The sequence below is a fragment of the Gracilinanus agilis genome, chromosome 1 (assembly GCF_016433145.1).
Source record: "Gracilinanus agilis isolate LMUSP501 chromosome 1, AgileGrace, whole genome shotgun sequence".
Taxonomy (NCBI): domain Eukaryota; kingdom Metazoa; phylum Chordata; class Mammalia; order Didelphimorphia; family Didelphidae; genus Gracilinanus; species Gracilinanus agilis.
This window is the reverse complement of record NC_058130.1, coordinates 44,110,226-44,125,801: the sequence shown is the minus strand read 5'-3', so window position 1 is coordinate 44,125,801 and position 15,576 is coordinate 44,110,226.

The following is a 15,576-nucleotide window of genomic DNA, read 5'->3' as shown; positions in this document are numbered from 1 at the left end:
AGGGGGGAAATCTCTGGATATTTCCCAAAGAAAACAAAATTTATTCTCCTATCCAATTCTGAGTGCAATATCTTAATTCAATGGAAAGAAACCTCATATTGTTGTTGCTTCTGTGAATAAACATTTCAGTTTTTATGATGATTTAAATTTTATGTGATTCTTCAAATCTGGTAGTAAACCCTGTGAGTTTATAAATATTATTCTCCAACATTTTGGAAATATTTAATTCTTGTTATTAAGAGTTAGATATTATTTTGTCCACAATTTACCCCTCCTCAACCATATAATAATACAAGTTTCCCTTGACCTTTCACAGTGATAAGCCCTCTTTTGATGCAGGAGAAACCATTGTGTCTTCAATAGGAAAGCCTTCACTTAGATAGCAAATCTCTTTGCATGATCATTTAGCACAAATTGCAGGGCAAACAGAGATTTTAGAGCCCTGTGGGAATCATTTATCTGATTCATTGAAGATTAAACAGATGTCCTCACATTTAGATTGCAGGGTTCATAAAGTATGATAAGATTTAGGAAATGCAACTCAACAGGAAGTTATAAAGACATGGTTTCCCCTCCTTTTAGGTCTTTTATGGACCACTTCCCCATTTTGCTTCTTTTATTCACTTTTATTCATTTAATCTCCCAAGGATTGATTGTCCTTTGGAGGTGAAATTCATATACATTTTGTTAAGAGTGATATTAAAAAAAGAGTTTGTTTCAAGTAAAAATTTGCAATCAACAAACCTTAAGCAATAGAATATTTGCCATTAAATAATAAATGCACTACGTATGCACAAAGAAAACTATTTTATTTGAACATGTTAATTTGAAGAAAAAGATGAAAAGGGACAGTTTTATTTTTTCTGAAATAAACTCCTTTGTTAAATATGTCAAGATAATTTATCAACATGTTGGGAAGTAAGTGTGAGCAGAGATAACATTGGAAATAAGAAGAATCTTTATTTTTGTTGGCCACTACTATTCATTTTGATTTATTCGCTACTGTTTTCATTTAAGAATTATCTTTCCTTCCCACTTTTGTTTGCCTGTGAAGTGTGGATATTTCAACTTAATCTTTCAGGAGATTAACTATATTATTTTCTCACTCTTTCAAAGGGATGTAGCAACCAAGTGTCTGAAAAAAATAAAGTGCCAGTGACACCTGTTTCACCCTTAGAGTGGCACTGGGGCATTTTTGTTAAATGAAAAACCTGGGGGCTTTAGACCAAGGCGACTTTAGAAAGTTGTACTACTTAGCAGGATACAGGGCTATCATTACAACCTCAGGCAGATGTGGCTATGTTTATAAATACGAAAGGAATTCCCAATTCCTTCTCCTTATTAACCACAATGGAAAGTTGATTGTGGTGAAGATATCAAACTATTATTCTAATCAAATTTATTCAAGAAGACTTTGAATCAAAAGTGGACAATATAAATATATGCAGACTTCAACTCATGATTAAAGACTTAATTTCTATCATGGATATAAATTTAAAGATGGAAAGAAAAACAGAGAAAGTGAAAGACAGAAACAGAGTGACAGAGACAAAGATATGGAAAAATGAACAGAGACAAAGAGAAAGAAATATGAAAAGGCAAGAAGAGAGAGTAAAAAGGGAAGGATAGAGGAAGAGAGTGACATAAGCAAAGATAGAAAGAGAGGAAGAGAGACAGGCAGAGAAGAGAGGAAGAAGAAAGAAAAAAGGGAGAGGAGGGAGAGAAAGAGACAGAAACAAAGATAGCTACAGGTAGAGATAAAGACAAAGAGTGCTCATTACTGCAGGTAGAACATTTTTTCTCCCTCATTCTCTTTTAATGTTTCCATGAGCCACTCTGAAAACTTAAATTGTGTAGCTCAAGTCAGTAAAAGCTTCTGACAAAACTAGGTTTTAATGTCATACAGTTACAGGGCTAATAATTCTCTTGTGGCAAACCCTCCACATAGATTCAAGTTGATGTTTTTTCTTCTTTAAACCTATCATTTTCTTATGGTTTTTAGTGACCTCTGATCCATCCATTGAAGAATTTCATGCTTTTTGTTGTTATTCAAAGCTACTCTCCTTTACTCCCCAAAGGTATTTTTCTCTGCTATAGTGTTTTTGAAATATCATAAGCAGGTTTCTATGTTATATTTCATGAATACCAAGTAGAAAAAGAAAGAAAAAGTGAAAGATATTTCCCCCTGAATTGTGAGGTAAAATTGTAATCAACCTTCGTTGGGACTTTTTGCACATCTCATTTTGATTAATCTCTAACAGTGTCTTACCTTCATCTTATTTTTCTATTTTAGGTAGGACATGTTTTTCACTAAATTCGGGAGGGGAAATAACTTCCACATGAACTTTGCTTAGCATTTTCATTTTTTCCTTTTCCTTCATCTATATACAATACAGAAAATCAATATGAAGACAATTCCTGGCTGTAAGCATTGTTAAAAAGGGAGTAGGTGATAGAAGCAGAATGCAGAATCTTGTTCCTTTAAATTTTTTGAAAAGAAGCTCAATTCTTGCCTTCAATTTGTCTTCTTTAAATACTAGGTGGTCAACTACACGAAAAAAGTTTTCAGGATAAAAAATAAATTGGCTCCAGATTCTAAGTGTCAGGACCTGGAGTTTGTCTTTTACTAGATAGGCAATAAAAGATTACCCAAGACATTTGAATAGATTATTATATAGTAAAAATGGTGCATTAAATTGTCTAAACAAATCAAACAGGTCAATATGTAAAAAGAAACTCATTGGAAATATTATAAGATCATTTCAATGATGAAATTGTTTGGATTTTTTAGATCATTCTTCCATTTATATTTTTATCTATGCTTTATTAAAAATTGTTTTGGTAATAGAACTGGGGAATGAAGCTAATCCTTTTTGACATGTGCAGAGTTGCTATATCAAGTTATGGTCCTCAACTCATGTTATGAAGAAGAATCTATTTTATTGTTAATAGAGTGAGAAATGTGATATATTTAGGTGCATATCTTCCAGGATATGGCTTTTTGTCTGGATTTTTTTCTGTCTGGTAGTATTCTGGTAAGAAAGTGATATAAAGAGTGAATAAAGAGAACCTTCTAATTCTAAGGGTTTATTTTCAATACCAATGAAGAGGAACTTAAGGTCTCTCACCTTACATCACCTTCTCACAATTATGTAATCAAACAGGGCAAAAATCATTTACAAACTAGATGCTGGCTTGCTTTTACCATATAAATGGACCTTAATATGGACTCATAGCCAATCAAAAAAGTTCTACCACCTCTATTTAGAAATCTGGAACCACTTAAAATTAAAGCAGATGCTTTAAATCCTAGGTGGGGATTCCATTGGTGAACACAATATATTATCATAAAGATTGAGTTTATTGGACAGTCTATTGTTTCATTATAACACTGCCATCATTTCAAAAATATCCTACCTACTCTATTTCACATGCATGTGTAACTTAGGGGGAAAATAGATCAGCAAAATTAGTCAAAAACCAATTCAGTCTGATGTTGAAAGCCATATTGTGCAGGAAGTGCCCCCTATCTCTCCACTAAAATGCAAATTTCTTTCATTTATTTTTTTATGATCAGTTGGACCATTAAAAATAGGATTTGGATGGTTTTGTTGTTTTTTTAGTACTGTTTAAAAATATGTTATAGTCATTGAGATTACTATTAACCTGGATCAAGTTTTACTTTTAACTCTGTTCATAAAAATCTTCCCAAGTTTCTTTCAATCATTCATCACTTTTTCTCAGCCCATAATAACATGTCATTATATCATATTATGAAACTTTTTCAGCTATTTCTCACTAAATGAAAATTATTGTTTCTAGGTTTTCATTTCCAGATGTTTACTTCCACAAAAGTGCTACAATTTATATTGAGATATTGAGATATTTCTTTCTAGCATTGGTTGTCTTAGAAATTGACTGTCCTGCAAAGGATCCGCTTGGCTAAAGGATTTGAAAAGTCAAAGTCCATGTTTTCTAGAATAGTTGGATGAATTCTTATCTCTTCCAACATAAGTTTCATTTACCTGCCTTGCCACAGACTATCAATGTTACCCATTTTGAAGGATATCATAATTTTATAATTCTGTATGTAGTTCAATATATAACAAACTCTGGACTGAATATTTGCTATCATTTATACTCCGTGAATGGAGGGGGACTATTGAATAAATTGGTGAAGTCATTAAGAAGTGAAGAATAATAATACAAGAAGTTACATGATAAAAATAAGATGAACTGAAAAATGAGCATTGCTGACATACAAAAACAAAACAAGCCAACAATTAAAAAATAGCTTTGCTATCTTTAGGGGAATTTTTTTAAAGTTGATTATGCCAACTAACAATTATCTATCCAGCTATGTCCTTTAATGACTGGATCAAGTGTAAAAGTGGCATATAGATCCATTGGGGAGCATATGCATTATTAATTAAGTCTGAAATAATAAAAGAATGATTTCAACAGGATAGTGTAAACAGCATGAATATATACAATATGATATACATTTCCCTATTCATTAGTCAAAGTATAAAGCATGTTAATTTTGCCTAAATAATTTATTTTGTTAAAATGAAGGAAATTTTTTAAAACATTAAATTATTTCACAATCCTGAAGTCAATACGTTGTTATATGACAGTTATGTGCATAATTTATGACCTCATTTGGCAGAAGTGGGTTACAGCTTTTTCCAATGAAAAATTAAACTCATGTTTTGACCACAGGTTTCCCAACTTTACAAAATTGTCCCTGATCAGAGTAAAAATCTCAATCATCCCTTCATTTGTCATTAGCTACTTGAATTGGTTTCTAGAATACCATTCATGATTCCCCCTTACCCAAACACAAACATCCTTTCAGTTTATCTTTGTGTATTGTCTTCCCTCATTAAAATTTCAGCTCCTTGAGGGCAGTCTTCCTTTTTTCCCCCTTTGTTTAGCACTATGCCAGCCCAGTAGAAGGTACTTAATGATTTTATCTTTTCTTGTGTATCAGTAAATCAGTACAAATAAAAGATCTGGGAGTCCTGTTCTTCTTGTTTCTATGGGTCATCTCTATTATATTAGTCACTAAGGTAGCATAAAGGAAAAGATTTTTCTTTGTTGTGTTATTTAAAAAAAATAACAAAACATAGTAAGTTCTTCCTCACTGAAAACATTGAAGCAAAAATGCAATACCTTGTCAGGGGCTACCTCCTCTTCCCTTCTCTCCTCTCTTTTTCTTTCCCTCCTTCACCTCCTCTCTAGATAATAATATGTAAATAACAATCATTGCTATTTTTTTATTGATATTATTGTATTAAACAAACATGCTATTACTGGTAGAAGAATTCCTACTGAGGAAACTTCCTGCTCCAAAGTTAAGTTGGCACTTACTTTGAAATTTTTCATTTTAGAAAAACGCCTGAGGCACAGAGAGATGAAATAACTTGGCCAGGATAACTTAGTCAGTATGTGCCAGAGGCGGGAGCTGAACTCCATTCTTTCTGATCTGAGTCTATGTGGACTCTTTTTTAGAGTTTTGTGTGTCTTACTTACTAGGTTATGCTACCTAAAATGTGTTCCATCAACATTACAAAACATCATCAAGAGTGAAACAGAACATGGCTGAACAGACTTGGCTAAGAAGATTTTACAGAGAAAGTAGAACTTTAATAGTCCTCAATGATGGGCAAAACTTAGGCAGGTCTAGAGTAATAGAGAGGATAGTATAACAAGATACTAACAAAACTAAAAGTCATAGCAATTCTAGGGGATAATTAGAAGCATTTCTTTTTATCTATTTTGTTAGGGAACGACTTTAAAGAGAAAAGAGCTTCTTTTGCTCCTTGAGTTAATACATTTATTCTTCTCCTTCATGGTCTTTAATGAAGAAATATTAAAGAATGGATATATTTACTGTAGATAAAAGGAAGATAGGCAGGAGGCATGATGGCTGGCTACAAATATTTGAAGAGCTTTGAGTGGAGTTAGAAGATGTAGAGAGGGAGATTTAAGCTTGATATATGGAGAAACTTTCTATTATTTACAAAAATTTTTTATCAGCTGCCTCAAAAAATATTCAAATAGACAACTAATTTTGTTCAGAAAAAAAACAGGAATAGGAATCAAATCATACCAATATTCAGGAATTAGGAAGACTTATTAAGTTAATACCAAGATTATGCCAGTTCTATGTCATAGAACATTGAAATCTTTGAATTCAAAATCAGTATCAGAGAACAGTAGAGAGATTCTTAGGGTATGTGACTCTTTTAAATGTGTAGAAAATAAGGAATTTTGAAGAAGAGATGTAGAAAAGAATGACATTATTGAATGGATAATGGCAAAGTATAAGTTGATCACATAGCAAGATTTAGGGACAAATTCTGGATTGCCTAATTACTATGGTGTCATTCTCATGATAAAAAAAATAAACAAATGAACTGGAAAACACCTCAAAAATCAGGTAGGCTTTGAGAGTATCTTATAGCAGGACAAAAAAAAAAGAGAACCATACATAAGAGGTTGGAATGTATATTGATGGAGAACATATCTACCTTGATGAGATCACAGAAGCCTTTCTTAACTTGATAATTTACTTGATAAATTACTTGATGAAAATAATAAAATAATTTCTAAAGTCTGCTATGCTTTTATCTACTGAATTTTTCTAGTGCCAAAATTTAATCCCTTGACTATTATATTCTTCCATTTAAGTCATAGTCATATAGCATGAACATAACACTGGTATTAAAATATTAGACTTCGTGTCAAGTTAAAAATTGAATGCATTAAAAATGTTCAGTTTCTAAAATACAAGAAAGTCCATCTGTCTCCTCATATCTAATTCTGCAGTCACTTCACCATTCAATCACAATCTTCATTCAATAGAAATCAGTGATGAACAAATTTTATTTATGACCCAAATGTATAATATAGTCTTCCCACTATGCTAGTTATCCACTTGATTTTTCCTGGATGGACAGGAAAAGTAAACTCTTTCAAGTTCAGATGACAGTCATTTCTGAAGCTCTGTAGTGTTCAGGTCCTTGATTCATTAAGCATAATGTGACTGACAGCCACACACATATGAAGTATCTCATCATCAATAAAAAATACATCAAAAAAATTCCATTTGGAATCTCTACTACACAACTTTCATTATATTTTCAAGAACATTGATGCTGATTTTATTTTTGTTTTACTTTATTCGTAGATTAATATTAACAGCTGAAAAGATAGAAACAAACTGGCCTGAAATGTCTTATAGCTTAGCAAAAAGAATAAATGTTAGTGAACTAAAGTTTCTTTAGGCTTCTCTGATCTCCTTAGTGAGGTAATTAATTTATATTTGTTTATGTTCCTTTGCAAATGGCGGCAGTCTGTTCTAATGTCTGTTCTCTTATCCATTTTCCATAGTTGGCATTAATTTGTCTTATATAAATAGTATAGTTTGAAGTTTCCTTAATTATTCCTTTTGTGTTTCATTTTAATTCCTCTAAAATGATTTTAATGTTTATTTCTCATTATTCTTAATCTTTCTATATTAATTTTTCTCAAATTTACCTTACCTGCCCCAATCTCTCTGCTGACCCCCAATCTCATCTGTAACTATCTTTTAGAGATTTCAAATTAGAAGTTCAACAAATATCTTAAAACTAACTTTGTTAAAAAAATTCATTATTTTTCCTCCTAATTCCTCTCCCTTCTTTTTTTTCTTATTGCAATAGAGGACTAGATCACCCTGACAGTGCCTTAGATTTGAAGCCTAAGAGTCACTCTTGATCCTCATTATCTTTTCCTCTCCTCATGTCCAAGCTTTTTCTGAAGTCTGTAGAGTTCATCTTTGCAAAATCTCTTGAATATGTCTCTTTCTCTCCTCTCATATTGCTCTCACTCTAATAAGTCTATCATCACTCACCTCATCCATTAACTATTACAATAACCTGTAATTGGGTCTGGCAGCCTCAAGTCTCTCCCTCTTCAGTCTATCTTCTATTAATCTGTTGAAGTGATGTTCCTAATTTTAAGGTTTGATGATATCCCTAACCTTCTAAATAAACTCACATGACTTCCTGTTGTTTCTAGGAACAAATAAAAAAAATTCTGTTTCATGTTCAAAGATCTTTAGAACCTATAAACCTCCTATTTATCAATTTTTTTATGATTTATTCTAAGATACACAGTCTTCAATCCAGTAATATTGACCTCTTGGCTATTCCACAAAGAAAGCACTCTTTCTTTCATCTCTGAGCATTCTTTATGGATGTATCACATGCCGGAATGCTTTCCATTCACCCATCAGATTACTAATGTCCAGGGCTTTCTTTAAGTTTCAACTAAAATTTCACCTTCTACAGAAAGTCTACAGTCTTTCTTAAATCTAATGGTTTCCTTCTGTTAATAATTTCATGTAAAACCTATAAAATGGAAGCAAAAAAAGGAGTGGATAAAAACCAGAATCTTACTATATGTTGGGATATATAAAGAGACACATTTGTGACAGGGTGACACACAATGTAATGGTAAAGCACTGGAGCAGATTTTATTATGAATCATCTAAAAAAAAACAGGAGTAGAAATCATGATCTCAGACAAAATGAAACCAAAGCAGATTGGATTAAAAATTATAAGGAAGTGCATTATGTCTTGTTAAAAAGTACTATAAACAATGAAATATTATCTATACTAAATATATATGTGCCAAATCAAATGGCCTCTAAATTTTTAAAGGAGAAATCAAATGAACTTCAGGAAGAAATAGACAATAAAACTATAACAGTGAGGAACCTCAATTTCCCTCTTTTAGATATAGATAAAACAAACCAAAAAAATAGACAAGAAAAAAGTAAAGGAAATGACTATAATATTAGAAAAGTTAGGATTAAAAAATCTCTGGGGATAATTGAATAAAAATAGAAAGAAATATACATTCTTTTTAGCAGTACATGACTCCTACACAAGAATTAATCATATATTAGGGAATAAAAATTTCACAACCTAATATAGAAAAGAAGAATAAATAAATGCATCCCTTTCAGAACATAACACAATAAAATTTTAATTAATGAAGATCCATGGAAAGATAAATCAAACGTTAATTGGAGGATAAATAATTTAATGCATAAAAGAGGTTGAGTCAAAGAAAAAATTGTAGAAACAATCAATAATTTTATTAATGTGAATGACAATGAGGAGACACCATATCAAAATTTATGGGATACAATCAAAGCAGTACTCAGGGAAAATTTATATCTCTAAATCCTCAAAGAGAAAAAGCAGGTCAATGAATTGGGTATGCAACTGAAAAAACTAAGAAAATAAAAATTAAATAAAAATTCTCATTTCAGGACTAAATTGGAAAACAAAAATTAATGGAGAAATTAATAAAATTAAAAGTAAGAGAATATTTGAACTAATAAATAAGACTTGGAATTGATTTTACAAAAAAAAACAAATGAAATAAACAGTGTTGATAAATTTGATTAAAAAAGAAAAAATAAAATAAAATAACAAATATCAAAAATTAAAAGGATGAACTCACCACTAATGAAGAGGAAATTAAAGTTTTGCCCAATTATATGCCAATAAATCTGACAAGCTAAATGAAACAGAAAAATATTTATAAAAATACAAATTGTACAGATTAGAAAACAGGAAAAAGGATCCTTAGATAATCCCATCTTAGAAAAAAGAAATTGAACAAGCCATTAAGGAGGAAAAAACAAACAAACCTGGGACTGATGAATTTACAAGTGAATTCTATCAAACATTTCAAGAATAATTAATCCCAATACTATATAAATTATTCAGGGGAAAAAAAGCAAAGAAAAAATCCTGCCATATTCTTTTTATGAGTCAAATATGATACTGTTAACTAAGCCAGGTAGAACAAAAACAATATATGGACCAATCCTGTGCCCAGAAGTAGGGTGGCATAGCCTCTCCCCTCCATGGGATTTGTTCTATTCAGGACCAATCCCATTCCAGGAAATCGAGAGCTTGGTCCATCCCCTGGCATTGGAGTAGTCCACTTAAGACCAATCCCATACCAGGAAGTAGAGGGGAGGGACCCCTGTAGCATTCTTGATGAGGTAGTTCCAAAACATGTGCAGTCTTTTAAAACCAAATTTCCCCCTGTGATCCTTTGGGAGACCAGCCTCCCCAATGGATCATAGCAAACATAATATACTAACGATACATACAATTTTACATAGGAAAAATACAACAATCTCGGAATAATAAAACAAAAGAGAATCAAGAACAAAACCAATTAGGGGGAAGTCCCCTTTTGAGCAACAAAGTATGTATAAAACAAATGCATTTTAACAAAACAAATTAATTTAACCCTCCAATGTTAAATTTTGCATAATAAATGGTCAGCTCAGGGTCTCCTAGAGCAGGCATGGTCTCTGCAGGCATCTCCATGGCATCTTCTGCAAAGAGTTCACCCTCTAGTTTCCAGGAGGCAGAAAATTTCTTACCCTAAGGAAGATATAGGGATACAAAAAGGAATCATACAGAATACATGACTGAGTTACAAGGCATATGAATCGATGCCAATTAAAATCATTGGAAAAAATATCACAGAAAGCCAAATTACTACTGTATGAAAATTCTATATATCCACTTCCAAATTTGATACGTAAAAGTTCTAAATATGGAAAAAAATTACAATAGGTTTTTGAATAATGCCCAATTAACATAATCCATGTCCATAATCATAACTTACCCACTCAGCAGCCAGGACCACAGTAAACCACCACAACAAGAAAGTTAGAAAAGGGACTAGATTTTTATTTCATTTCATTGTTTCTTTCATTGTTTCTCAGGGATAGGGGAACCAGAATGGTTGATTGTTAGGTACTTGATAGAAATATAATAAGGAGCGTGATACAATGAGTTCTGTGTCTTAACATATGTCAAGCACTGCAACCTTAAATGTCACACTAGATTCAAGTCACTGAAGGAAGGGTAGAATATACAGGTTCTTACCCAAGAATTTGGATCCATTTCCTCTTAACTTAGCCATGATCCACAGTGTGAGTGCCATTGAGGTGAAACAATGGAGGTATAAAAGCAATAAAACATTAAAGAAAATACGAAATATTCACAAAAGGCTCAAAATGTTAATATAGGTCATAATACAGGTTTCCTTCAAAGTAATATATATATATATATTGTTCTATAAGGGCAATACATGTTCAAAGAAAACACCAAATTTTCAAAATACACAAAATACAAGTACATCAAGTCATCAATAGATATTTTCTGTCTAATTTGTTTATGGACTTCCACAAAGGCTTATGTGCAGGGTCAAATATAGGATAGAACAAATAAAGATAAAGGAGGGTAGACAGGCACTGTATTCATATCCCATCTTTTCTTCTTTGCTACTATTTTTGAGTACTTATTTTTTGAGACAAAACTGAAAAGGGTGAACATCATCAAAAATAATAGAATTCAAGAGCCACCACCTTTTGCCACACATGGAGAGGCAGTAGCACTCTGAGTATTTCGTGGATGAGATCTGTTTAGGATACACTATTGTGAGGTCATTTGGTTTGAGTTATCATTTGCCTAATTTATATTTTGATGTGGAGTATTATTGCTATAATTGTTAGGCTTTCTATAATTGTTAGAATTTCTAAAGGTGTTATTATTGCAGAAATTATTATTTCTAAAGTTATTATTTCTGAAGTTATTATTCTGCATCGCCTGTCTCCAATTGATCCAGTTCATCATTATGTGACCCCTTTTTGCACAGAAGTGGTATATTAACAATTGATGTATGGATTCCTACAAAGGGGCAATGGCCACTATTTGACATCCTTTCTCTTGTTTATCAAGTCTTTCCATTAATGTTTTTAGTTTTTTCCTTAATTCTGCTATCAAATCATTTGTTTCCTCAGTTTTTTGTTCATGGCCTTTAGAAATGTATACTGTGACCCTGTGTAATTATTCCTCAATGTCCATTTTGGGCAATTAGTTTTGAAATAGTTTTGGACCACATTGGAGCAGTTGTTCACAAATTGTTTCTCTATTTGCCCTAAATCTTGTTCTCTAGTGAGGTCAAAGTTTTATATACCTTCCTCCTAGTTTAATTAGTTTGTCCATAAATTGGGAGGGTGATTCATCCTCCAATTGTTTTAAGTTTTCAAATTTGATCAGTGTGCCAGGCCTGTCTAAGCATTCACAAATTGCCTTTAGCAATACCTTCATGGCACGGCATAGCTGCAAATAGTCATCCTCATCATTATAATTCCATTTGGGGTCCTTCTCTGGCCAATGAACGGCATTCCTTCCTCTAGTCTTATTAACATTAGAAATAATTTTGTCTTTCTCCCATTCAGTCAAAAATGCCTGGAGCAAGTTTTGCACATCCTGATAAGCAGGATCATATGTGTGAAATATATTATCCAGAGTTTTGGTAACAACAATTGGTTCATCCGCAAATGAAGGAATATTTTGCTTGAATTTTTTATATCCTGGGGACTAAAAGGCATGTAGTGCCTTATGGTCACCACATTCTCATTTGTCCTTAAGGCGGATACTTCCCTTACGGAAAAAAGCCTTTATATGTTTCAGGTGTGTTCCTAGTCTTTTTGAGGATGTTTGTGTTGAAACTTTAAAAGTAAGGGGAAGGAGAGGAACTGGGTCCGGGGGTGGTCAAGGCTGTGGGTTGGGAGAAAGGGCAGGAGATGTGGGGCACTGGGAGAAGAGAGAGGGAATGACAAGTTGACCAGGAGTTGCATAAGCCGTTAGAGGAGAAATTCCACCTGAGGTACAGTTAGGCAGGGATTTTCCACCTGAGGTAGAGGGGGAGAGGGGTCTTCTTGTCCTATCTGGAGACTAGGCATGGATATCTTTAAAATCACCAGTTGGGCTTGCATTTGGGCTTGCATTTGAATCTGCATGTCAAGCAGGTAGACCTTTTGGTGTTTATTATTGAGAATAAAACCTCCCAAGAGTACCAAAAGATCTATAAAAAGGAAACCTCCTAAGACTAGCAAAGGAAACCAGTCTGAACCCCAAAGATTATCAAAATCTCCAGGGGACAAAAAGCTGTCCATCAAGATTTGCAACATTGTGCTTCATTTTGTGAACAGAACAGAACAAAACAGCAGGTGCAGGTGCAAACCGCCCCCAGGCAGGAGCCCAGGGATGGGGCTGGGCAGTTGGAGGTTGCACAGGGGTGGGGGAGAGTTGGAGAGAAAAAAAATCCATGTGAGTGGGCAGGCCTTCTGTGCTGGGGGTGACTGAGGAAAGGATATCCCTTACCTGCCTCTGAAGCACTCTCAGTAGGGGGGCTGCTGGCTGAGTAGTGGTCAGGCGAGAACAAGGAGCAGAGAGCCCAAGGATTGCCTGGGAAGGAGGGATGGAGTTGGGAGTAAGAGGTGAAGGGGAGCCTCAGGGGCAAGGCAGGAAGAGAAAGAAAGATAAAGAGCAACAGTAGCAAGAAGCAGAAGATAGGCAGAATGGAAAAGCAAACAAACAGCAAAAAGAAAGATGGAGAGTACCAGATATGAGGTGTTTATGGGACAGCCAGGAGGAGGAAAAGGTGTAGGAGGAGAGGAAGGAGGAGAGCAGGAAAGCAAGGAGAGAGGGGGGTCAGTCACAGGAGTTGGTGGGAAAGAGCCCCAATCAGCAGGGGGGGTCCTCTGGCAGGAAAAAGAGCTAGACTGCGGGGGGGGGGGGGGGAGAGAAGAGGGAAGTTGGAGAAGCCAGGCTAGAAGAGGACAGAAGGTGGTAGGAGAATTTGGCGGCAAAAAGAGCTAGGTGGGGAGGTCTCAGTGGGGGTCCTGGAGGAACTGGAAAGCTCAGCACCTCAGGGCGTCAGAGGGAAGTAGGAAGTGGAAGAAAAGGTGAAGGGAGAAGGAAAGAGAATGGGAAGGATGAGGGGGACAAGGGATCAGAGGTGTGGGTGGGAAACCCAGGAGACTCTGGGGAGGGGGGGTTTCCTACTTACCTGTAGGTTCGGTTCTGGGGTCCCTTTGAGTTGCCAAAAAATATGGAATAAAAACTAAAAGAAAAAAATTATCTGACTGATCTCTTTTTTTAAAAACTTTATTCAAAGAAAAGGAACCAAAACCACCCAAGTTCCCTAGCTGAAACTGACTAGAGCCCCCACCACTCTGAATCTGCTCAGATTCAAAAGCCTCTCCCAGGTGTGGTATTAGTCCTTATATAGACCAATACCGTGCCTGGAAGAAGAAGGGCATAGCCTCTCTCCTGTAGGGAATTTGTCCAATTCAGGACCAACCCCATGCCAGGAAATAGGGCGCATGGTCTCTCCCCTGTCATGGGACTGGTCTAGTCAAGACCAGGAAGTAGAGAGGAGGGACCCCTGGGGCATGCTGGGAGAGGTAGTTCCCTGGCATGCACTTTTAAAACCCAGTGGTTGGGGGCAGCTGGGTAGCTCAGTGGATTGAGAGCCAGGCCTAGAGATGGGAGATTCTAGGTTCAAATCTGGCCTCAGACACTTCCCTGCTGTGTGACCTTGGGCAAGTCACTTAACCCCCATTGTCTAGACCTTACCACTCTTCTGCCTTGGAGCCAATACACAATATTGACTCCAAGATGGAAGGTAAGGGTGAAAAAAAAGTGGCTAATAGGATTTGGAATGGACCTTCCCAGGCAGGCTGAGATCCCCCATTATGCTAGAAGTTCTTTATATACACCTTGTCTAATGGGGTTAGGTCATGGACCGAGAAGTCTATAGGACCTGCTTGTACAACAGCTCCAGATTCATGGAGATCTCTCAATTTGTTCTGTAAATCCTGTATTTATGATGCAATAGAAATGTCTCCCCTTAGTAATAATATGTGTATATTTTAGCCTGGATAGGGAGGTATCAAAAAAGCATCTCAAATGATGTGATGTGTAGATCTCCCCTGGGCCTGCTTCTAAGATAAAATAGGGCTAGAGAGAGAATTTCAGGCCATTTTAAGTGAATCTCTGCACACAATTGCCAATCACAATTTCAAATCTCTATTAATTCTCTCAATTTGGCCTGAACTCTGGGGGTAATAGAGTACATGGAATTTGGGAGTGATCTCCAAACAAGAATATATCTGACATGAAACTGAATCAGTAAAAGCAGTTCCCCTGTCCAAATTAATACTTGCAGGCAGGCCAAAGCAAGGAAAGAATAATCTCTTTTAAGAGCACCTTGGCAGCAAAAGTCACTGTGGCCCGAGTGTCAGGAAATGCTTCCGGCCATCTGGTCAGTTGACCCACTATGACTAGACAGAATGTATCCTGTCCAACCTTTGGTATAGTGATACAATCAATTTGATGGTGTTCAAAGCGTATGTAAGCCAGAGGATGCCCACCCAGAGCTTTGCCATGTAAGGTGTGCTGATTATATACTTGACAGGCTGCACACATTTTATAGACAATAGTAGTGATACCAGGGACTATACATACTCTTTTAATAGAGTCTACAATGCCCTGAGTACCAAAATGACTGTATTTGTGAATGGATTAGCATATTTGGTGATAAAAACTTCTACAGAGCAGAGGTTACACCCATACTCCATTTATCTGTTTTGCTTTAAATTTTTGCTTCTAATTCTCCATTTCCTGTTCATTATA